Source organism: Scyliorhinus torazame, chromosome 18 (genome assembly GCF_047496885.1).
Source record: "Scyliorhinus torazame isolate Kashiwa2021f chromosome 18, sScyTor2.1, whole genome shotgun sequence".
Lineage (NCBI taxonomy): Eukaryota > Metazoa > Chordata > Chondrichthyes > Carcharhiniformes > Scyliorhinidae > Scyliorhinus > Scyliorhinus torazame.
This window is the reverse complement of record NC_092724.1, coordinates 144,440,144-144,465,992: the sequence shown is the minus strand read 5'-3', so window position 1 is coordinate 144,465,992 and position 25,849 is coordinate 144,440,144. Positions and strand designations below refer to the sequence as shown.

At 45.5% G+C, this 25,849-nt stretch overlaps 1 long non-coding RNA gene across 1 annotated transcript in view; it reads left to right on the top strand.

The window, feature by feature from the left end:
* The window catches only part of LOC140395592 (uncharacterized), a 104,793-nt gene extending 79,532 nt beyond the window's left edge, over positions 1-25,261 (top strand). The window contains exons 4-5 of the long non-coding RNA XR_011936241.1: positions 16,416-16,650; positions 24,923-25,261. This is a non-coding gene — a long non-coding RNA (uncharacterized lncRNA). The remainder of the gene's footprint in view (positions 1-16,415; positions 16,651-24,922) is intronic.
* The last annotated feature ends 588 nt before the right edge of the window (positions 25,262-25,849 follow it).

Sequence of the window (25,849 nt, the reverse complement as noted above, 5' to 3'; positions counted from 1 at the left end):
AAAATTCTGGGTGAAACACCCAATACGGATGGAAGGTCGCATCTGAAAGGTTCATTCACCATTCGCTTTTAGACACCGAATAACGTATTGTCGGGGTACAGTTTTTATGCTCTGCTTAAGGTAATATTCCTGTTGGATGCAAAACAGTTGCAAGATAGGCTTTGAAACTATTTTCCAGGTGCCTCTACAACCATAAGAACCTGCAAATCTCCATGGGGAGGAAGGATTATATTGCATAGGTGTATATACATACATGTCTCTTTTTTGTTATTGTAAGATATGACTTCCTTCAATAATATGGTTCAGGTCAACTCAACACACGTTCATGCCGTGTAGGTAAGATTTTCAGAAATCACAGGGAACAGAATGCACCAATTGCAATATGATCCAGTCTCCCAAAGCACTGGAATGCAAACGCACCTTTTGCCCCAGCAATAATTCAACAGATGCATTTTCAATCAGTAGCCATCTGAATAACGGTATTTCGGGTTCCGGTCCCCTCCAGGGTTTGAGCACATAAATCAAGACTGACACTCCAATGCAGCACTGAGGGGGTGCTGCGCTGTCAGAGGTGCCATCTTTCAGATGAGATGTACCTGCTCCACATGGACTGCCACAGTTCAAGAAGGCAACTCACCACCCCCTTCTCAACGGCAATTAAGGATGGGCAATAAATGCTGGCTTAGCCGGCGACGCCCACATCCTAAGAATTAATTTTTAAAAACAAGGCCCCGTCTTCTGGCAAGGGTGGCTGTAAATGATCCCAAGACAATATTTCAAAGAAGAGCAGAAGAGTTGTCCACGGTGTCCTGGACAATATTGATTTATCAATCAACATCACAAAAAACAGATCATCTGGTCATTATCACATTGCTGTCTGTGGGAATTTGCTGAGTGCAAATTAGCTGCGACATTGCCTACATTACAGGAGTCACTTATTACAATCCCAGACCAGACCCCAACAGTGGATAGGATACGAAACCCCAATATTTTAGTTTATTTGGTAAGACTGTGCGGAAAGAATACTTGGTTCCTGGAGTGACTGCACAAAGAAATAAGGATTTGGTATTTTTAAACAAAACTTTATTATTATTAACACAATATTAAACTCTTTAACATCTGTCATGAGAATGTCGCCTTAAGAAATGGTTAGCTGCTCATATTACTGCAGTGATGTCAGAGTGTGGGTGGAGCTGAGCTCTGGTCCTGCTTTTTAGTTTCACTTTGAGAAAAGCTTGAGTGTATCTCTGTCTTTTTGGTTTTGTTTTTCAGTGTGTTGCAGCTGAAGTCAGCCAAAGCAGCTGTATTTTTGAGCTCTCTGCCATGAAGGACTATCTCTTGATAATTTGGTGAATTCAGAAATTCAAATGTTTTCAGTATTGAATGTAAACCCTGATGTGCTTCTGTTTAAAGTTTGTTAAATCTTCTGGGTGAAAAGGACAGCATGCAGGATACTTAGTGTTGTATTCTTTGGGGGGTGTATTTGATTTAATGGTTGCTAAGATGTTCACTGTTTGTTTTCAAAAGGTTAACTTGAGTTCATAGAATAAACATTGTTTTGTTTTTAAAAATACTGGTCCATTTCTGCTGTACCATACCTGTAGAGTGGGCCGTGTGCTCCCCATACCACAATCTATTAAAAGTTGAGGGTCAGGTGAACTCCATGATACACTTTGGGATTCTCTAAACTCTGACCCATAACAATCACACCTGAAAATAACTTACAATTACCCCTTAAACAATGCTACTAATACAGTAAATACAATACCATTATTTACTATCTCTATTCACAATTAAAGAACAAGAAAGGAATAACATACAGCTCTCAATCTATCCTACATTTCAATGGCACAGAGTAATATACTTGCTTACCAGAACAGATTTGGTTTCTGTTAGAACCCCTATTAGACACATCTAGACTCTGGCTGGATGCCTTCAAAAAGTTGTTTAAATTGGTTTGTTTCAACTTTTCCCTTGCCCTCAGACAAGTTTGCACTGCTTTAAATACTATTAATTATTTCTAACTTTTAAGGCAAAACTGCCTTACTTGTGGATTACAGGATAGCCAGACCAGAACTCAACTCAAAATTCTTTCTCAAAATGTCTGAATGCCTTAAGCTCCACCCAACAATGACATAATCTCCCCAAACTGAAAACAAATTAACTCTCCAGGCTGAAAACACATTAACTCCCCAAGGACTCCCCAGTCGTCAAACAGCATTGCATTAGCCCAGCCCCTTGACTCTGGTCAATTTCACCTCTGGTTCCTAAAAGTTTTCTGGTCTTGCAAAATACGATTATTTAAAAGCATGACTACTACAGCTAAAGTTACTCTAATTCCAGGCTTTTAACCCTTAAATTACCAAATGTTTCAAATCCAATATATCTAAAATCCTGCATTTGTCACACACTAGACTTCAAAAAAGTAATTTGTTGCCTATAAAGCACTTTGAGATATCGGGTGGTTCTGAAAAGCGCTACATTAAAATCTTCCTTTTTTTATTTCACAGCAAGTATTGCATTTTGGAGCACATCCTCTATTGGCACTGACTGGATTGCTCCACAGGGAGTTGGAATGGCCTCTGTAAATTACTCTGTGACTGGTTGGCATTTGGTTCAGCTCCCATTGTTCAAACTTCCAGTATGTTACATGGAGGAGTCAACAATGAACACTCAACAGAATTTCTGCTGCCCGAGGTTTCATGTTGCCGTACTCAGGCAGCAGCCGGAGCTCCATGCATTATTTCTTCTCTATTCCTTCATGGGATGTGGGCATTTCTGGCAAGGTCCACGTTTGTTGCCCATCCTTAATTACTCTCGAATTGACCATTTGAGGGTAGTTAAGAGATCTCACAACCACATTGCTGTGGGTCTGAAGTCCTATGTTGGTCAGACCGGGTAAGGTGGCAGATTTCCTTCCCAAATGGCCATTAATTGATATAAAGCTGGTCTCAGTAATGATGACCACAAAACCATTGTTAATTGTTATAAAAACCCATCTGGTTTACCAATGCCCTTCAGGGAAGGAAATCTGCCATTCTTACCTGGTCTGCCTCACATGTGACTTCAGATCCACAATAATATAGTTGACTCTTAAATGCCCTTTGAAATGGTCTAACAAGCCACGAAGTTCAAAGGCAATGAGGGATGGGCAAAAATGCTGGCCCAGCCAGTGACAACCACATCCCATCACAAAATTTAAAAACACATTTTACCCTAGCATTGCAGTCCAGATTTATTCATTGAATATAAATTGCACCAGCTGCCATGGTGGAATTGAACCCATATCCCCAGAACATTAGCCAAGCTTCTGGATTACTCATCCAGTGACATTACCATGATGCTAACATCTTCCCCTATTTGCCCCAGACAATACAACTTCACCAAATTATGCCCCTTACCAATAGCAACTTTTCAAATGATGACCAAGACAGATAGCAAAACCTGATAGAAAATAAACATGGTCAAACACTGAATCCAATGATTATGGTACATGGTATCCCTATCAGTTACCAGTCATGTGTTTTACCACATAAACAGTGATTCATAGTTTAAGATAGTTGTCCGTATACTTGGAAGGAATTGTAAATAGCAGCACAGGGACACCTGCTATAGGGCTTGGTTGTTGTTGGCTACAACAAAACTACAAGCCAAAATATATATCTGTGTACATGCCACTACAATAACGTGGGCCAACGCCTAGAGTTCGGAGCACATGCCAGACATTTGTGTTTCACAAAAAACTATGGAGAATTACTGAAATTACAAAAAGTGCACTTGTAACAATAGTCTGCAATTACAGAAAGAGATTTTGCACATGCCTTTGTCCCAACAGGTCGATCCTGTCAACAGGAAATTTCTGTACCCGGTTACCGCCACCACATCTGAGGCCACACCCAGCACTTCAAATTAAAAAGAGTTATAATCCTTAGTGGCAGTTGCATATGTGATTAGTTTCATCAGATCTCAATTGGGCTGGTATGCAAAAGAGGAAAAAAAAATGTCAAGGCAGTTTGCCTGCAAGCCAACACACCTCATGCTGGGAGAATACAAAGCCAAATTATTAACAACGATAATTCAGTACTGAGCTGGAGACAAGAGCGAGCGCTCCACACTACTACTGGCAACTGTGCCCAAAGACGAACAATACAGCTCACGGTCTGAAAGGGACAAAGGCGTGCATGGCAATGAAATAAAATGGCAAAAATAGCTGAACACGATCTTGAAAAATAGCTGACAATTCCAAAACTTCCCTAAATATAACTCTTAAGACACATAAGGCAAGGAGTTGGATAGAAAATGCATTGGGTTTCCTATAAGATACACTCAATTTATGCTCCGTTTTGAACAGGGTTAGGTTAGCTTAAAGTACACAAAAGTCAAGGTGGCAGCAGTGGGGAAAGTTAAATTTATTTACAGTGGTTGTGAATGCTTAAGGCAGGAGAGTTACGTTCCAGCAATGAGAGCATGGCATACCTACCCTTAGAACATTCCATTTTTGACACTCTTTGGTGTATTCTCCACAAACTTTGAAGCCCATTGTATTTCTACCTTTGAAGCCAAGAACCATTTCGCTCAGAAGAGAGCTGGAGATATTTTGAATATGAAACAAAATGTTTTATCGGCTTCAACACAATTTCACTGAGTCCATTCCGAGCCCCCAATATTTGTGACCCTAAACCCTTAACAACATACATCTACATTACTCCAAAGCGGCTGTGCATCCTTCATTCATAAGACAGAACCGGTTCAATATCACAACAGTACTTGCCCCAGATCCAATAACAGCTGAGGTGTGGGATTGTATTTTTAAGTAACTTTAGGAAGGATAAAGTTGAGTCAATAATACTCAAACAAAGCCTGAGAAATGGGTTCACATGAAGGGCCACATCCAAACACTAACTTGCCTTTTCCTATTTTACTTGCTGATCTTCCTATCAAGCATTTTGTGCTTTTAAAACCTTAAAATGAACATGGTTGTTTTATTCATTCTTATTGACATTATCGGTAGAAGTAAAACAAAACAGATTACTCTTGTGAAATGCCAGCCGGCTGACACGTGGATTAAAATGCTGAGGTCGGCTGGAAACTGTCACGCCGGTCGCAAGCTTGAATGTAACTCCAACTATATTGAATCTACCATGAACAAGGGCCACGCGTGCTAGAAATTCAGGCTGGCACATCTTGTTCAGGCCAATTTGAATGAGCCTTGGGTGACTAAACCTCCATCGGTGCAGAGGGTCAGTGCAGACTCGATGGGCCAAATGACCTCCTTCTGCACTGTTCGGATTCTATGATGTGTCTCATGCAAGAAGATTACTTTGCCTTTCAAGATCTTCAAGTAAGCAAACACCCTGAATATTTTAACCGGACCATTTAGCCCCCTCACATCCCACATGACCATCCTGACATTGGGTCTCTGAACACCACCCCCCCCCTACCACCCCCCATCTATTAGGATCCGCCACCGCCATATCCACTTCATGAGGATATCCAGCTGGACCCAGGCATGCCTCGGTTCCAGGCCCACCCAAAATGGCCGACATCACCACCCTCGCCCAAATCCATCAACAAAGAAACCTGCGCCACCAGCATTCAACACTCCAACGACCTCATCCCCATCCCCCCATAGCTTCCAATCCACCACTCCTTCCCCCTGCCCCCTCCCTCTCTCCCCTTCGATCAGGCAAACAACCCACCCAACTCCAAAAAGCACCCTACCCCCCACGAAACACTGAAAACATTGTTCTGCAAGAAGGTACTGAAGGCACTGTTGCTAAGTTTGCCGATTATACAAAGATCTGGGGCGAGATTCTCCAACCCCCCGTCGGGTCGGAGAATCGCCGGGGGCGGGCGTGAATCCCGCCCCCGCTGGTTGCCGAATTCTCCGGCACCGGATATTCGGCGGGGGCGGGAATCGCGCCGCGCCAGTTGCCGGCCCCCCCCCCCCGCGATTCTCCGGCCCGGATGGGCCGAAGTCCCGCTGCTAAAATGCCTGTCCCGCCGGGGTAGATTAAACCACCTACCTTACCGGCGGGACATGGTGGCGCGGGCTCCGGGGTCCTGGGGGGGGCGCGGGGCGATCTGGCCCCGGGGGGTGCCCCCACGGTGGCCTGGCCCACGATTGGGGCCCACCGATCCGCAGGCGGGCCTGTGCCGTGGGGGCACTCTTTTCCTTCCGCCTTCGCCACGGTCTCCACCATGGCGGAGGCGGAAGAGACTCTCTCCACAGCGCATGCGCGGGGATGTCGTGAGCGGCCGCTAACGCACCCGCGCATGCGCCGCCCGGAGATGTCATTTCCACGCCAGCTGGCGGGGCACCTAAGGCCTTTTCCGCCAGCTGGCGGTGCGGAAATTAGTCCGACGCTGGCCTAGCCCCTTAAGGTTGGGGCTCGGCCCCCCAAGATGCGGAGCATTCCGCACCTTTGGGGCCGCACGATGCCCGACTGATTTGCGCCGTTTTGGGCGCCGGTTGGTGGACATCGCGCCGATACCGGAGAATTTTGCCCCTGTAGAGGGACAGGTAGTATTGAGGAAGCAAGGGGGCTGCAGAAGGACTTGGACAAGCTAGGAGAGTGGGCAATGAAGTGGCAAATGAAATACAATGTGGAAAAGTGTGAGGTTATGCACTTTGGAAGCAGGAATCTAGGCAGAGACTATTTTCTAAATGGGGAAATGCTTCCGAAAGCAGAAGCACAAAGAGACTTGGGAGTCCTTGTTCACGATTCTCTTAAGGTTATGTGCAGGTTCAGTCGACAGTTAAGAAGGCAAATGCAATGTTAGCATTCATGGCAAGAGGGCTAGAATACAAGACCAGGGATGTAATTCTGAGGCTGTTTTAGGCTCTGGTCAGACCCCATTTGGAGTATTGTGAGCAGTTTTGGGCCCCGTATCGAAGGAAGGATGTGCTGGCCTTGGAAAGGGTCCAGAGGAGGTTCACAAGAATGATCCCTGGAATGAAGAACTTGTTGTATGACAAATATTTGAGGACTCTGGGTCTGTACTCGTTGGAGTTTAGAAGGATGAGAGGGGATCTTATTGAAACGTACAAGATACTGCGAGACCTGGATAGAGTGGACATGGAGAGGATGTTCCACTTGTAGGGGAAACTAGAAGCAGAGGACACCATCTCAGATTAAAGGGATGATCCTTTAAAACCGAGATGAGGAGGAATTTCTTCAGCCAGAGGGTGGTGAATCTGTGGAACTCTTTGCCGCAGAAGGCAGTGGAGGCCAATTCACTGAGTGCCTTTACGACAGAGATAGATAGGTTCTTGATTAATAAGGGGATCAGGGGTTTGGGGAGAAGGCAGGGGAATGGGGATGAGAAAATATCAGCCATGATTGAATGGTGGAGCAGACTCGATGGGCCAAGTAGCCTAATTCTGCTCCTATGTCTTATGGTCTTATAAAACTCAGCCAACCTTGTCCCTCACCCAGACAGAAACCACACATCCCCAGGCAACCAGCCACAGCCCCTTTCCTCACACTGCTCCCATTAACTAGCGTAGTGACCCCTGCTTGAAAAACAAAGAAAAGAACCCAACCGGAAAAAGCTCAAACAACCCCTTACCTCACTCCCCCATCCAAAATGGCACGTACCGGGAAGAACGAACCCGTACCGCCGCCCCCCCCCCCCCCCACAACAAGACAAACTAACCCAGACTGCCATAGGAAAGAAACATGGAACCCAGAATAACAAAGACATCGAAAATGTTAAGGAACAGACACAAGCTTCTGAAATCTTTCAAAAACTCTACAACTTCTCATGACCACAATCAGTTCTCCCCCACACCATTCTTCCTCACTAAGTCATTCACCTTTTCCGGAGAATTGAAATAATGATCTCTGGCCTTAAATGTGAGCCACAGTTTTGCCGAGTCCAGCATTCCGAACTGTACTTTGCTCTTGAAGAGCGCCATCTTGACCTTGCTAAACCCAGCTCGACATTTTGTCCCAATATTCTGATGAATTTGAATGGAGTGTCCCTCCCAGCTACACTCACGCTAGGCCTTCGCCCACTTTAAAATTCGCTCCTTGTCCAAATACTTGTGCAGGTGGATGATAATTACCTGCGGTGGATGCTGGGTCTTGGCTTCTGCCACAGTGACCAATTGGCCCAGTCCACATCAGGAGGTTTTGTGAAGACCCTCAACCAATTTCCCAGCCACCTTCGCCACGCACACGGTGGCACTCGTACCTTCAATCCACTCGGGTCAGCCGACTGTCCTCAGGTTTTGACCCGTGGACCGGTTCTCCTGGTCGTCCACCCTGGCCTTCAAGACTTTATGGGCCTCGCCAACATTGATATTTCTGCCTCTAAAGAAACAATTCACTGGGGTCCAAGACCGCCCTCTCCACCTCCTGAATCGTCATGCCCTGCGACTCCTGTCGCTGCTCCACCCTTCCATCGCCACGTGAAAGGGAGCTACTGCCATCTCAACCACCTTAGACAGGTCTTTCCATACCACCTGCCTGTGTACCTGGAATTCTCCTATGATGAATACCAGTAGCTCCTCCGTCGGCAATTGGGAGGGCGGCGACGAGACAGCGAGGTCCGCCATATTCTCTTTCATCCGTCAGGGGGGTCCTCCGAATCTGGAGTTGGGGTTTTATTCGATTTTTGCATAGTATTATATCCCGCAGACTTCCCACATCATAGAACATAGAACATTACAGCGCAGTACAGGCCCTTCGGCCCTCGATGTTGCGCTGACCTGTGAAACCACTCTAAAGCCCATCTACACTATTCCTTTATCGTCCATATGTCTATCCAATGACCATTTGAATGCCCTTGGTGTTGGCGAGTCCACTACTGTTGCAGGCAGGGCATTCCACACCCTTACTACTCTCTGAGTAAAGAACCTACCTCTGACGTCTGACTTATATCTATCTCCCCTCAATTTAAAGCTATGTCCCCTCGTGCTAGACATCACCATCCGAGGAAAAAGGCTCTCACTGTCCACCCTATCCAATCCTCTGATCATCTTGTATGGCTCAATTAAGTCACCTCTTAACCTTCTTATCTCTAACGAAAACAGCCCCAAGTCCCTCAGCCTTCCCTCATAAGATCTTCCTCCATACCAGGCAACATTCTGGTAAATCTCCTCTGCACCCTTTCCAATGCTTCCACATCCTTCCTATAATGCGCCGACCAGAATTGCACGCAATACTCCAAATGTGGCCGCACCAGAGTTTTGTACAGCTGCAACATGACCTCATGGCTCTGAAACTCAATCCCTCTACCAATAAAAGCTAACACACTGTACGCCTTCTTAACAACCCTCTCAACCTGGGTGGCAACTTTCAGGGATCTATGTACATGGACACCGAGATCTCTCTGCTCATCCACACTGCCAAGAATCTTACCATTTAGCCCAGTACTTTGTCTTCCTGTTACTCCTTCCAAAATGAATAACCTCACACTTTTCTGCATTAAACTCCATTTGCCACCTCTCAGCCCAGCGCTGCAGCTTATCTATGTCCCTCTGTAACTTGTAACATCCTTCCGCACTGTCCACAACTCCACAGACTTTAGTGTCATCTGCAAATTTACTCACCCATCCTTCTACGCCTTCCTCCTGGTCATTTATAAAAATGACAAACAGCAGTGGCCCCTATACAGATCCTTTTGGTACACAACTAGTAACTGGACTCCAGTCTGAACATTTCCCATCAACCACCACCCTTTGTCTTCTTCCAGCTAGCCAATTTCTGATCCAAACTGCTAAATCACCCTGAATCCCATGCCTCCGTATTTTCTGCAGTAGCCTTCCATGGGGAACCTTATCAAACGCTTTACTGAAATCCATATACACCACATCAACTGCTTTACCCTCATCCACCTGTTTGGTCACCTTCTCAAAGAACTCAATAGGGTTTGTGAGGCACGACCTACCCTTCACAAAACCGTGTTGACTATCTCTAATCAAATTATTCCTTTCCAGATGATTATACATTCTATCTCTTATAAACCTTTCCAAGATTTTGCCCACAACAGAAGTAAGGTTCACTGGTCTATAGTTACTGGGGTTGTCTCTACTCCCCTTCTTGAACAAGGGGAAACATTTGCTATCCTCCAGTCTTCTGGCATTATTCCTGTAGACAAAGATGACTTAAAGATCAAAGCCAAAGGCTCAGCAATTGCAATCTCCTCCCTAGCTTCCCAGAGAAGCCTAGGATAAATCCCATCTGACCCAGGGGACTTATCTATTTTCACACTTTCCAGAATTGCTGACACCTCCTCTTTATGAACCTCAAGCCCTTCTAGTCTAGTAGCCTGAATCTCAGTATTCGCCTCGACAACATTGTCTTTTTCCTGTGTGAATACTGACGAAAAATATTCATTTAGCACCTCCCCTATCTCCTCAGACTCCAAGCACAACTTCCCACTACTGTCCTTGACTAGCCCTACACTTACCCGAGTCATTTGTTTATTCCTGACATATCTGTAGAAAGTTTTAGAGTTATCCTTGATCCTACCTGACAAAGACTTCTCATGTCCCCTCCTGGCTCTTCTTTGCTCTCTCTTTAGGTCCTTCCTAGCTAACTTGTAACTCTCAAGCGCCCTAACTGAACCTTCATGTCTCATCTTTTCATAAGCCTCCTTCTTCCTCTTGACAAGTGTTTTGACTGCTTTAGTAAACCAAGGTTCCCATGCTCGACCACTCCCTCCCTGCCTGACAGCTACATACTTATCAAGGACACACAGTAGCTGTTCCTTTAACAAGCTCCACATTTCCATTGTGCCCATCCCTTGCAGTTTTCCTCTCCATCCGATACGTCCTAAGTCATGCCTTATCGCGTCATAATTGCCTTTCCCCCAGATATAACTCTTGCCCTGCGGTATATACCTATCCCTTTCCATCACTAAAGTAAACGTAATTGAATTGTGGTCACTATCACCAAAGTGCTCACCTGCCTCCAAATCTAACATCTGTCCTGGTTCATTACCCAGTACCAAATCCAATATGGCCTTGTCTCTCGTTGGCCTATCTACATACTGTGTCAGGAAACCCTCCTGCACACATTGCACAAAAACGGACCCATCTAAAGTACTCGAACTATAGCGTTCCAGTCAATATTTGGGAAGTTAAAGTCCCCCATAACAACTACCCTGTTGCTTTCGCTGCTATCCAGAATCATCTTTGCAATCCTTTCCTCTACATCTCTGGAACTTTTCGGAAGCCTATAGAAAACCCCTAACAGGGTGACCTCTCCTTTCCTGTTTCTAACCTCAGCCCATACTACCTCAGTAGGCGAGTCCGCATCAAACGTCCTTTCTGCCACAGTAATACTGTCCTTGACTAACAATGCCACCCCTCCCCCTCTTTTACCACCTTCTCTGAGCTTACTGAAATATCTAAACCCCGGCACCTGCAACATCAGAGGAGAGAACAACGAGCTTCAATTATTTCGGCTTAGCTCCCACCACAACGCCCGTTTACTGGGTAAAAAGGGCCAAAAGACCAGTCTCTAAGTGGGAGCCACCTTGTGCCCGACTGTTCATCTCATGGCCGCCACCAGAAGTAGCCATCATGAATTACTGGGATGAAAGTCTTCTTTCTACACAGTCTGCAATCAATCTATCATTTTGTTATAGTAATTCCACAATGATTCAGGTTTAACTAAAATACATTGGGAGGGCAACATCTCACCTGTGGATCTTCTGACTGCAGAGCCTAGACACATCAATTCACAGAATCATTCTGTTTGGATCAGGTGCAGAGGGCTAGCAGATCATTAGATCTGGATGGGAAATGTCCAGTTATTAATGTGCGCAAAGTATCAACAATGACAATTGATGACTTTCCCACGACACTGCCTGTGGGTCGTCTGAGGCAAGTTTCTGCTACTTAGTTCCAAACCTCTCCTGACTCCTTAGTTCCTTTGGTCAAATATTCTTGAAGGAAGTGGTCTATGTCGGCACATCCTTGCTGAGAGGTTAGTTATTCTTGAGATTGGAAGATTTTCTAGATTGTGGTTGTTCCCCTGGGGAGAAGGCAGGTTATCTCAGGATTGAAGAAAAGCAGCAGGAATTAACTTTCCCTTTTTTGTTTTAACACATGACTGTGAAAATAAATGTTCAGTTGCGAGCTGTGAGCATTTTATATGATGTGGAATATCTGAAGTGTGACACGTCTCAAAATATTTCCACACGAGGGGGACATGCGAACAATAGACTACAAAAAGTCGAGGGCGTTGTAGACTCGTTGGAATTTTGTAGAGATCCAAATGTAATGCTCTCACTTCCTTTCTACATTACTCTGATGCATGTCGTACTTCAAGAGACCCATAGGCCCAATACCCAGGGTAGTTGCTCACAGCACAAATATTTGAAAAATGGTTTGGGTGGGAAGGGAGAATCAGTGGGGTTAGGACATGGTTCTGTCACATCTGGAATCAAAACGCAAGTAGATCTCAGATGTCTTTTCCCTGAGAGTTGCAGGGTCCCTTAAACAAAATAGCTTTGGGCAATTTCAACCTAGTTTCTGGGGCACATAATTCCACAACATAGAATTGCCGACACTTTGGCATTAATTGACAGGTTCACAGAAGCAGAAGTGAGAAGCAAATAAATCAGCTTGTCGATTGGAGGTATTCTGTTTGTGCTGCTGCTATTCTGTCTGCCAGGTAGCAACAAGGTGTTCTTCCAGGGAGAAACATTCCTGAAGCATAATTGTGTGAAATTATCTATGCAGCAACTTTAATCATCAGAGCTTTCGTGGGAACAGGACCCATTCTCAGCTCAGAATCAGACAGAAAAAAAGAACAGATTTGGGCATGTCCTTTTCCTTGCACACTGGCAGCCTGCATGTATTTTTTAAATTTTGATCATTGGTTGCTGAAGTCTCGCAGTCCGCAACTGCAAGAATATTTTGCAGATGCAAACACATTAGTTTGTCATTAAGTGCACATGGGGAACTTTTAAAGGCTCAAACTGTCTAAGGACGCAGTTATACTGAGCACACTTTACTATACATTTGAGTGCACAGGAGTCAGATGAACAATTTATACTGGCACTCAGTTCCTTGGCATACTTCTGAGAATGCTTTAATTGGCAAGGTGGGAGATGTGAGTGCCCATTTGCATTCAAAGACAGTGCTCCCATATCAAGTAACACAGATAAGCAAATTGCAATTACTTAATCCCTGAATTACGCCAAATACTAGGAACGCGATTTAACAAAAAAAAGTCCCATTTTGGGTGGGTTAAAGCAAGGTCGTTCCCGCTTCTCGTGGCAGGAACGAGCCCGCTTTCGAACGGGATTCCATTATTTTTTGGGACCTCGGTGGGCAATGCTCCGCTCGCTATTGTTGGAAGAGATCAGGGCGCCATGATCTCTCGTCCTTCCGACGTAATGCTCGGACACCCCCAAAGCCCCAACTCACCTGTTGGGGGTAGGTCCTCGAGCCTTCCCGCACCACACCTCATACAGGCCCTGGGTACCCTGGGCCCGATCCAGAGCAGGGGCAAAATGCCACCTGGACAGCTTGGCAGTGCCATCTGGGCACCCTGGCAGTGCCAGGCTGGCATCTAAGTGGCATTGCCAGAGTGCCCAGTTGGTACTGCCAGACTGGCAGTGCCACAGTGCTTAAGTGGCGCCAGCAGTGCCAGATATCACCCTTCCCAGAGGCCTACCAGTAGGGGCTGGTTTAGCACAGTGGGCTAAACAGGAAGAATGTAATGCAGAACAAAGCCAGCATCATGGGTTCAATTTCCGTACCGGCCTCCCCAAACAGGTGCCGGAATGTGGCGACTAGGGGCTTTTCACAGTAACTTCATTGAAGCCTACTTGTGACAATAAGCGATTATTATTACTACCCAGGGGCCTCCAAATCGCCTGGGAGACCCCCCTGTCATTCTGCCCAGTCCCAGTTTGTGGAGACCAGTGCTAAACGGCATCAGGCTGAGGTCTCCTCAGTGTTGCCGATTGATCCGGGGGACTGGCTAGTCCTGACATAGGCTAATGTGGGCGGGATCCAGACCATGACATCTCGTGAGATCTCGTTAGATCTTGCGGGGCGAGACGACCATCGGGAATCCTGAAAGGGGCCCCTCGCGGGATTCACCGGCTGCATCCCGTCCCTTTCCAATTCCGGTGGGTTGTCATCAGTAAATCGCGCCCTATAGCTCACTTGCAGAAGACCTCACCTGACTGCACAAAAATGATGGTACAATTTTTGATTTTCCATAGACCCATAGGAAAGTTGCAGCGCAGTAAGAGGCTATCGTTGTGTGGGTTTCCTCCGGGTGCTCTGGTTTCCTACCACAAGCCCTGAAAGACGTGCTGTTAGGTGAATTGGACATTCTGCATTCTCCCTCTGTGTACCGGAACAGGCGCCGGAATGTGGCGACGAGGGGATTTTCACAGTAACTTCATTGCAGTGTTAATGTAAACCTAGTTGTGACAATAATAAAGATTATTATTATCATCAAGCCCAACCATCAAAATTTAGAGGATTGGCTTTGGTTCAATTCGCGCTCAAGCTCAATTCCATTTTCTCGGACTTTGCTGAATAAAGATATTTCTCAATCAGGAAATTTTAGAATAAACAGGTTAATTTACCTCACCAAAGAATTTCACATGGATTGGAAAATGAATATGCATGTTGCTATTTCAGCCACAGTGCTTCAGGTTTGTGCTTCAGAATTGGACAGGCCTCTAACCAAGCTGTTCCAGTAGGGTTACAACAGTCATCCACCCATCACAGTGAAAGATTGGCCAGATATGCGATCGCAACAAACAGCAGGCAAGTAAGAAAAAAATCAAACTTAACTTTCTGGTGGCTGTCTCCAGTGATCCTTGTTAAAACACCACTTTTGTTGCCAAGTGCCTGGTTCAGGTGTGGGCGTTAGGCGCCCGTTTGTGAGTATTTATGATGATGGCAGGTTATGCAAATCTAGTATGGATTGAACAGTGCCATCATCTGGCATGCTGGACCCTTGTATGTCCATTTCACACCTTGAACTGAACATACAGTCATAGAGGTTTACAGCATGAAAACAGGCCCTTCAGCCCAACTTGTCCATGCTGTTAGACGTTTTAGTTGCTGTGATATGAAGAGTCTAAAGTTCTGTTCCTTTTTCACAAACACACATTTATTTCCTTCCAACAGCCTTTGCACAAAACTCTCACTATACATCACCTGACAGAGGCCACCTGAAGCCCCTTTACATATCAGTGTCAATTAATGGATACTTAACATAAATGAGACAACTAATTGCAATGTCTCTTAACCCATTACTTAACAAATGCTGTCCAGTTTTTACCACTAAGCTAGTCCCAATTGCATTGGGCCCATAACCCTCTATACCCAGCTTTTCCATATAACTGTTTTTAAAAGGCAAATTTGTCCCAGCCTCTACTACTGCTTCTGGTACACCTTCTGTGTGAAAACATTTTCCCTCTGGACCCTTTTGTATCTCTCCCCTCTTACCTTAAACCTATGCCTTCTAGTTTTAGACTCCCCTACCTTTGGGAAAAGATGTTGACTATCTACTTCATCTATGCCCCTCATTATTTTATAGACCTCTATAAGACATAGCATAATGCAACCTCCAGGCCATTATATCTGGCCACTGCTTCTTTCAAAGATTTTTGAATGACAAGATCTTACCAAAAATGCAATGCTTTCCTCATGATGGGTTGCTGAAGTTTCTTTTCTTCTCTAGGAGTGGAATTCCATGCTGGTGTAGTGGTTAACCCTTCAGGTTAGCCACTCCCATGGTTCGAATCTCGCTTGCGCCAGATGTTTGGTTCATTAACGCTGTAGCATCTCCCTGCAGCGTGTGTCAAGTCTGCCTAGACAAATGATTGTGCTGAGTATTAGCTTTCTTTCCTTCCCAGTGAACGCCAAGCTTTCTGCCATGTCACCAACCAACATTCCCTTCTCTGGGAGTGGTTATGTCTTCACAATGTTAAACAATTTTGCATTGATCTAGCACTTTAAAGGCAGCAAAATGGCTCAAAGTGCTTCACGAGACACAATCAGACAACAACAAGAATCAATAAAAAGAGAGTCATTAGGACAAGTAACCAAAAGCTTTGTCAAAGTGACCAAAAGCGTTGTCAAAGAGGTAGGTTTTGGTCGGACTTCTCTCGTCGTCGGGATTCACTTCTCCTGCTGACAGCACATCCCTGCCAGCAGGATTCACAGTGGGGTAGGATGGTTTCAATGGGAAACCCCTTGACAAGCGGCGGAAAGACAGAATTCCGCCACCAGTGAGCGATGCGCGGCCAAGAAACACGGGGCTAGGGGATCGGAGAATCCCACCCCACGGTCTATCTCAAAAGGAGTGCAAAAGTTGGATTGGCTGACGGAAGGGATTTCTAATACATGTTAAATTTAAACCACTTCAAAAGTCTTTATTATTAACAATAATTATAGTAATCTTTATTATTGTCACAAGTAGGCCTACATTAACACTGCAACAAAGTTACTGTGAAAATTCCCTAGTCACCACACTCTGGCACCTGTTCGGTTTGAGAATGTCCAATTCACCTAACAAGCACGTCTTTCGGAGCACCCGGAGGAAACCCACGCAGACACGGGGAGAACGTGCAGACTCCGCACAGACAGTGACCCAAGCCGGGAATCGAACCTGGGATCCTGACGCTGTGAAGCAACAGTGCTAAACACTGTGCTAAGTATGAAATTGTTTTTGCAAATTCTGCAAATTTCTATTTGTCCAAATTTATCCTTGTGTATAGTTTCAAACATGATCTTGTCAGACTGCAGCTTACGGTCCTGCTTCTGGCCACCCTGCTGAATGACATCTTCGAAATTAAGAAACTACCAACAATTAAATTGTGAGCTGATTTCCCATTTAAGCCACCCGAGAAAATAAGAGAGAATTTCACATGAAAGCAGCTCTAAATCCTGAACCTCAGAAATGCACAAGAACCTAAGCTGTTTACTTCTGGCATTCTTTAACCAAAATGAAGATTTGTAAAATTGTGTATTTATTGATTTCTGAAATGGCCAGTACTCCGCAAGTGCAGCTGTAAAAGCTTTTTTGGAGTTGTGTGTGCAGAAGTTAATTCCCAATTTGATGGCATGCACACTTCCTAAGCTAACATAAACCTTTAAAATACACTTCACCTACTCATCCTGTCTTTCCCTTGTCTTACTTTGCTCGGTCAGCCCGTAATCACAGTGTCTCGAACACTTGCAAACCTACAAACCAAGATTACCCTTGAGGGTAATGTTTGCGACAGGCTGACAGTGCAAAACAGATGTATCTTGGGCTGTACATTTCCTTATCAAACAGGTTGGAATGAGAATACTTTCTAACTTACAGACTCCCACTTCATTTTCTTTTCTCCTCTGCTTAACTAGAAAAAAAACTTGGCAGATAGTTCATAAGAACAATAAGATATCTATTTCATCAGGCAATTCAAAATATAATAGAATGTGATTAAGTTCTTAAATCACACAAAAAATTATTTGAAATTTGTGACAGAATGGGAGGGATTGGAAATCCAAGGAGACTGCACCTACTTTTTATTAAACTATTATCTAGAGTTACTAATAAGCAGCTTGTAGTTCAAATTACTAGATCACAAACGAAGTCAGGATACTGCTGATTCAGGTTAGTTCCGATAATGATCATCCTGCTTTGGTTTCCCTGGATATATTTCAAGTAGGTTATACACAAACAAAGCTCCTATTCAGATGAAATCCCTGACTCTTAATTATTCTAATCATTGCTCATAAAAACTGTGGTTTCTTATTACACAGTTTAGGAGCAAAACTCTTTAATACCGGTAATGTGTTTGATAATATCAATTACTGTGGAGAGGCTCTAATAATGCATAGTTATCTTTATATCTTGCTGTTTATCTACAATGTATACACAGCCGTAACTTAGAACGACATGTAGCTATTAATATACAGAGAGAGGAAAATAGATGGGCAAGTAGAAATTCAGCCAGATAGTTTGATTGTTAAATAGCTAGATTAGATGAGATTAGATTTCAACCTATATGGTGAAAAGAAACTGGGGCAAGAGTTAAAGATGCAAATATAGCATTAGACTCAGGCAGGCAGTGCACGTCCAGCTCCAGCAGTTGTCTCTCATTGCATGGACTTCATTGCTACTGCAATTGGAACCTTAGAAGGTTTCTCCACAGGTAAATTAGCTGTCGCAGTTTTTAAATATTAAATATAATCAGCATTTTAGACAATGATTAAAGGAGCTCCATGCTTTGCCGAACCAGTGAATAATGCAGCCAGCAGTGCAAATGCTGTCAGCTTACATTGCTCTCAAGCAGGTAGCTGCAATTGACCAATAATCAAAGTATTGCATGGCCAGCCAGTGAAACGAGTTAAAGTGGACTTCCATTATTTAGGGCAGGTCCACATTTCATCATTATAAGTCACTTCATAAAAAGATTGTCATACACTGTTTCACGTGAAAGTCCTTTGATTCCGCAAAAGTATTTCAACATATCCAACCTTCAGAGAGTGAACTGTGCGACTGAATGTAATAACAGCTGCTCATTGTACATTCAAATGATACACACTCAATCAGTGGCACTTTAAACAGGGGCCCATTTAATGTACAAATGAGCAGACCTTGCCTTGAATGCAACATCAGCTGGTTACTGCGATAGTCAACAACACATGCTCTGCTCACCAAATAGCAAAGGATCTTCTTGTCAAACAGTCCCCATAGCTAGATGAGAAGATCAATACGGAGATGGGAGGGAAAGCTTTTGCTCCAACTTCCATGGCCTTTCTAGCACATTATGGCGATACAGAAATGGCGACCGAAACATTCCAAGGGAAATGAAAATGAAATGAATGAAAATGGCTTATTGTCACGAGTAGGCTTCAATGAAGTTACTGTGAAAAGCCCCTAGTCGCCACATTCCGGCGCCTGTTCAGGGAGGCTGGTACGGGAATTGAACCATGCTGCTGGCCTGCCTTGGTCTGCTTTAAAAGCCAGCAATTTAGCCCAGTGAGCTAAACCAGCCCCTGAGGAAAGAATAAAGGTATGAGAAAAGAAAGAATAAATGAACAAATGATGTATCACATTTGAAATGCAGTACTTATTAATATGCAGAAAGACAGCAACGCAACAGGCAAATTGCCATGATGTATCCCAGCTAATTGCATTGGTATTATGAAGTGACAGCTTAGCATGTGACAGAGAGTAAATCAATTTTTAAAAAAACAAAGCCAGGAATGAACTGGTAGAAAAGAGATGAGAAAGAATGGAAGCAACAGTAAAGATCTTGAGAAAAAATAGCAGCAAAGAATGAATGTAAGAGAAGATTACTGTAAAGAAACCACAAGAAAACTAGAGAATGCAAAATAGAATATGAGATTGATCAAAGAAGCAATAGGAAAGAAAGCAACCATTAATAATAATAACAATAATCTTTATTATTGTCACAAATAGGCTTCCATTAACACTGCAATGAAGTTACTGAGAAAATAAATAAACTGAACATTTACATCTATTTTTGCTGCTTGCAAACAAACATACAATTAGAAGGAGTAGACAATTTGGCCTTTGAGCCATTTCATAAGATCATGGATGATCTGATTGTAACCTCTACCCTCCTGTCCACCCACTAGACTCTTGTCAGTCAATAATTTATCTAACTCGGCCTTAACAATTTTCAAAGACCATGGCTGGAATTCTCTAGTTGTTGCTATTCAATTTTCCCGCCGGCAGTGCACCCCTGCCAGCAGGTCTCGTGGCGACATGCGGTGGTCTCAATGGGAAACCCCATTGACAAGCGGCGGGAAGATAGAATCCCGCTGCGGCCGAGAAACACATGCTGGCCGACCGGAGAATCCCGCCCCCTGTCCCCACCACTCTCTGGGGAAGCGGGTTCAGACTCACATCCCTCAGAGAAAAGGGATTCTCCTCATCTCCAACTTGAATGGGAGATCCCTTTATTTTTAAACTGAGTCCCATGGTTCTAGTCTCTCTCATAAGGGAAAACATCCTTTCAGCATCTTCCCTGTCCAAGTCCTCTCAGGATCTTATATATTTCAGTAAGATCACCTTCCCCTCTTCTAAGCTCCAATGGAAACAAGGCCCAACCTTTCCTCAACAGAACCTTTTCATCCCAGGAATCAGCCGAATGAACCTTCTCTGATCTGCTTCTAATGCAATTATATTCTTTCTCAAATAAAAAGGCCAGGTTCTCCAGATCAGGTCTCATTAACACCCTGCACAATTAGGCTTTTATATTATATCCCCTTGCAAACGTTCCATTTGTCTTCCTAATTATTTGCCATATCTGCAGATTAAATTTTATGATTGATATACCAGGACACCACAAGTGAAAATATGTTAAAAAGGGAGAAACAAGAGAAAAGAAAGGCAAACCACAGGAGAAGGGGAGGGGGTAAGGGGGCAGAAGGGGGGAAGGGGGGGGGGGGAAGAGGGAAGAGGGAGGAGACAGGGAAAAATAGAGGGGAACCAGAGTGGGGGGGGGAGGCGAGGGAATAATAGCCGAAAGGAGAGCACGGGAAACGACAACAAATTCGGCAAATACAGTAACAGAGAGCAAGGGAAATACGGGCGAAAGACGGGATGAACAGCCGAAGCGGAGGTGAACGCACAACAACAACGGCAGCGAAAACCATCCGGGAGAAGCGAGTAACAGCACCAACACCAGGGGCGAAATTCTCCGGTATCGGCGCGATGTCTGCCGACTGGCGCCCAAAACGGCACAAATCAGTCGGGCATCGCGCCGCCCCAAAGGTGCGGAAGGCTCCGCATCTTTGGGGACCGAGCCCCAACCTTAAGGGGCTAGGCCCGCGCCGGACGAATTTTCGCCCCGCCAGCTGGCGGAAAAGGCCTTTGGTGCCCCGCCAGCTGGCTCGGAAATGACATCTCAGGGCGGTGCATGCGCGGGGGCGTTAACGGCCGCTGATGGCATTCCCGCGCATGTGCAGTGGAGGGAGTCTCTTCCGCCTCCGCCATGGTGGAGACCGTGGCGAAGGCGGAAGGGAAAGAGTGCCCCCACGGCACAGGCCCGCCCGCGGATCGGTGGGCCTCGATCGGGAGCCAGGCCACTGTGGGGGCACCCCCTGGGGCCAGATCGCCCCGCGCCCCCCCCCCCAGGACCCCGGAGCCCGCCCGCGCCGCCTTGTCCCGCCGGTAAGGTAGGTGGTTTAATCTACACCGGCGGGACAGGCATTTTAGCGGCGGGACTTCGGCCCATTCGGGCCGGAGAATCGTGGGGGGGGCCCCGCCAACCGGCGCGCCACCATTCCCGCCCCCGCCAAATATCCGGTGCCGGAGAATTCGGCAACCGGCGGGGGCGGGATTCACGCCAGCCCCCGGCGATTCTCCGACCCGGCGGGGGGTCGGAGAATCTTGCCCCTGATCTATTCTGGTATTGCCCTCCCTGCATTGGACATATCTGCTGTAATTGTTTCTCCCCCCCCCCCCCCACAAGCAGGTGCCTACTAATTGGTTCAACGTAATATTGTTAACTGTACAGAGTTGCTGTTTTTGTGCTAGTGTACAATATCCTACCAGTAATTTTTTTTTCTTCTTTATGTATATATTTTTTAATCTGTGTACATAACTGTAAATATACTGGACGGGATTCTCCCCTACCCGGCGGGGTGGGCCGTACCGGCGCCGAGGAGTGGCGTGAACCACTCCACGTCGGGACGGCCGGAAGGTGCGGACCCCTCCACACCTTCAGGGCCTCTGCCGGCCGCCGCGAGTTGGTGCATGCACGGGAGCGCCAGCATGTGCTGGTGTCATCCCAGCGCAGCACAGGGGGGTTCTTCTCAGCGCCGGACATGGCAGAGGCTGACAGCTGCCGGCGCGGAGGGAAAGAGTGCCCCCACGGCACAGGCCCGCCCGCGGAACGATGGGCCCCGATCGCGGGCCATGCCACTGTGGGGGCACAACCAGGGGCCAGATCACCCCGCGCCCCCCCCCGAGGACTCTGCAGGCCACCCGTAGAGCCTGGTCCCGCCGGTACGGACCTGGTTTGATTTACGCCGGTGGGACTGGCCGAAAACGGGCGGCCGCTCGTCCCATCGCGGGCCGGAGAATCGCCGAGGGGGGCTGCTGCCAGCGGCCGCCGACCAGCGCGGCGCGATTCCCACCCCCGCCAAAACCCCGGCGGCGGAGAATTCGCCAGCCGGCGGCGGGGTGGCGGGGCGGGATTCACGCCACCCCCCGGCGATTCTCCGATTCGGCGGTGGCTCGGAGAATCCCACCCACTATGTTCAAAAACCCAATAAAAAACATTTAGTTTTTTAAAAAGGGAGAAACAGCTGAAGTATTTATATTAGTGAATCATTTTGTGCACATATAGAAATATACATGTAAAAACAACGCGAAATGGGCATTATGTGTAGGAGTTGCAGTACTACATGTGAAAAACAATGAAGTCACAAATTTAACTTATCATACCTTGTCCAGAAATATTAATTGCATTCTGCACATTATTGCTGCCTTTTCTCCCTGTTTTCGGGGCTGGTTTAGCACAGGGCTAAATAGCTGGATTTTAAAGCAGACCAAGGCAGGCCAGCAGCACGGTTCAATTTCCGTACCAGCCTCCCCGAATAGGCGCCGGAATGTGGTGACTAGGGGCTTTTCACAGTAACTTCATTTGAAGCCTACTTGTTACAATAAGTGATTTTCATTTCATTTCATTTCATTTATTCCCACATTGAAAAGAAATCATGGTGTAAATTACTACTGCCTAAGATCACGGTGGTTAATTTTCCTGAGAATAATTCTGAGACAATAGTACATGCTGGGGATTTCATACTCTTACTGTTGTGTAAATTCCTTCCCTCTTCTGAGGTTACAAACACTCGCAGGGTGAAATCTGATCTGAGTTTGTGTCACTGCCCAGAATAGCTGCTGTAGATTTACAAAGTTACTGATCAGTGGCATCAACTAACCATCTGAATGCTGAATCATTCCTCTGTATTCTTCTGCAATCAAGTCTTAAGAGAGGGGATGGCCACAAATGTTAGGCTGCGGGGAACAGAGATTGCAAGTCTCTTCAGTAATGCCCGTGAAGCTGACGGGAGCTTGGAACACCACCACGCAAAGAAATTGACAAACTGGGTGCAATGCCCATTTTGAAACATTCCTCTCTTGAGCTTGAAATTGAATTAGCACTGGCCACAAATCTATAATTTGTGCTTTGTGCTATATATCTTGAAATAGTACCAGATATCAAAGTTCCTTTCTGTGATGAACGGTGATGTCACCTTTAAGACCGGGCTTGGAACCCTGGGGGACTCCGCCTCTGGCTCCGCCCACCTGGGAGCCGTAAATAAGGGGCCGCCTTGTGGGCAGCACCCAGTTAGCACCCGTCTCGGCACCAGGCTAGTTCTTAGCTTATTAAAGCCTTCTTTACCCTTTTACTCTCTAAGCGTCGTTATTGAGGGTACAACACTTTCCATCAGTGTTTTTCAATTAGATTCTTCCTCTGTCCTCGTATTCACGCAATAACTCTGTCCTCGTGTTCACCCTCCAGGTGCTCCGGTTTCCTCCCACAGTCCAAAGACGTGCAGGTTAGGTGGATTGGCCATGATAAATTGCCCTTAGTGACCAAAAAGGTTAGGAGGGGTTACGTGGATAGGGTGGAAGTGAGGCTTAAGTGGGTCGGTGCAGACTCGATAGACCGAAAGGCCTCCTTCTGCACTGTATGTTCAATGTGCTAAGTTCAAAAGGTCCTCCTCATGTCGCCCCATGCCAAAGTACGGCTCCTCATACACCCCTCACCCCCATGACCACTCATGTCCCATGCAAGCTATGGCACCCCAATGCACATTCACCCATTATGCACTGTATAGAACCAATAAATCCTATTGTAACAATAAGATGTCCCGAGGCTCTCAGCCAAGAATATATAGTATGCCACTATCAGCAACCTTCTTAGCCTTGATCACCCCCATTTACATTCCCTTTGTCTTTCTGTCCACAACAAAGAAGGTTGCTGATAGTGGCACACTATATCCAAACTAAAACGTTAGCTCCTGTCCTTGCTTTTCAGGTGGGTTGGTATAACCAAAATGAATTTACTGCTGACTTCCAGCCTGAGACTCACTTGCACTTTTGTGCGCACCATCATGCGTTTCAAGTTGGGTGGTAGGGTGGCAATGTGTGGGCGATTGGCACGGGCCAGAAACGTTCAGATTTAGCCATTTTGAACTGCATCTGTCCTGTGTCACTTTGAAGCCTCCTTGTATCCTCCTCACAGCTTACAATTCCACCTAGTTTTGTGTCGTCAGAAAACTCCTAAATGTTGCATTTGGTTCCCTCATCCAGGTCATTTTTATGTATCATGAACAGCTGGGGCCCAAGTATTGATCCCTGGGCTACCCTCTAGTCACTGTGTGCCACTCGGATAAAGACCCATTTATTCCCACTCTGTTTCCTGTCTGTCAACCAATTCTCAATTCATGCCAACACATGACCCCCTATCCCATGTGCTTCAAGCGGACTTTAACTCAAGTCTGCTGAATCGCACCTACAAGGTCCAAGCTTCACAAAATCATTTAAAAAGAACTAAAATTACCATTAAAAGTCAGATCTGTCTTGAACGAGTGAAAGGATATCAGGATAGTATTAGCATTGAATAGATTGCTGCAATCCTCAACAGGTATGCTCAATGCCGAGAATCAATCCAAGGATTCCAGATATCTGAAAGATATAGGTTACAGCTTATCCTTCCACGCAACCTTCTCGCACTCGTAAAGAAATATACACAAAATTAATGTACAAAGTATTTGAAAGTAAAAATGGATAAATATACCATTTATTTATTAATATATACACATCAGCTTCATTATACATGAGCTTCAATATACACCTGCCTTTTTAAAATGTTATCTGTGCTGTTATTTTACAGTTGAACAGCACATGTGCAGAAAGCTAAGCAATTGTATTTTGCCTCATTTCTGCCCCAGGCATCATTTTCCAGTTCCACTCCATTCCTGAGAGAGAGGGCACAGAATCGCTGTCAGGGAGTCGGCATCATCTACAGCCATGGAAAGGTTTCAATCAATCGAGATCTCAATCTGCTGCCGAGTCGATAGGAAAATAACTGCAAAATCTACAGGGTCTACCTGGAGATATCTCCAACCTCCAGAAGATTCTGCATTAGCAAACAAGGGGATGCACTAGCCAGAAGAAGTAGATGCTGGTATTTTTATATCTACTCCCCAGTTTGCAGAGAAGGATCAAGCACCTGGGTTGAAATAAGGCCTATGTGATGTGGCAACAATAATAAACACTAACCAGAGTTTGGAACATTTTTGCTGTTCTTTACTTGTGCCAAAGTCATTAATATGTTTATAAAGAATGGACTTATAATTTTGCTATTAATAGGACAGATGGCAAACCTTCCCCTAAGGTGAGACTGCAGAACATCATTCAGTTTCATGCAGGCACTCCCAGTATCCATGGCATAAACTCAAATATAGATTTAATGAGAGTGCATAGTGTTACTTTATGCATTCAGACAATGTACAGGCCCATATCTTGGTTTCTGATTTCACATTACTTTGGTATCGTATCGAAATCCGGTGCAGTCATCGCAGGGTTAAACGTCCTTTTGATATATTCTTTTCATCGCTGCATCTCCTTTCCTTCTGAACCTGAACAATCTGATTAGTCAGTTTGGCAAAAACATTGCAGATTTTGCCACTGAAACAGCAGCTGAAAGAAGTCAGAGAAACAAATTCCTTAAAAATGAAAAGTACTGCATCATCGTGTGTGTTTTATTTGGACAATATAGGTTTTTGTCCTGAGGCATTCACCAGCCGTATAATCAGACCTGCATGTTTGATAGCTTACACAAAGAAATCCAGGCCACGTGATGCTGAATAAGAACA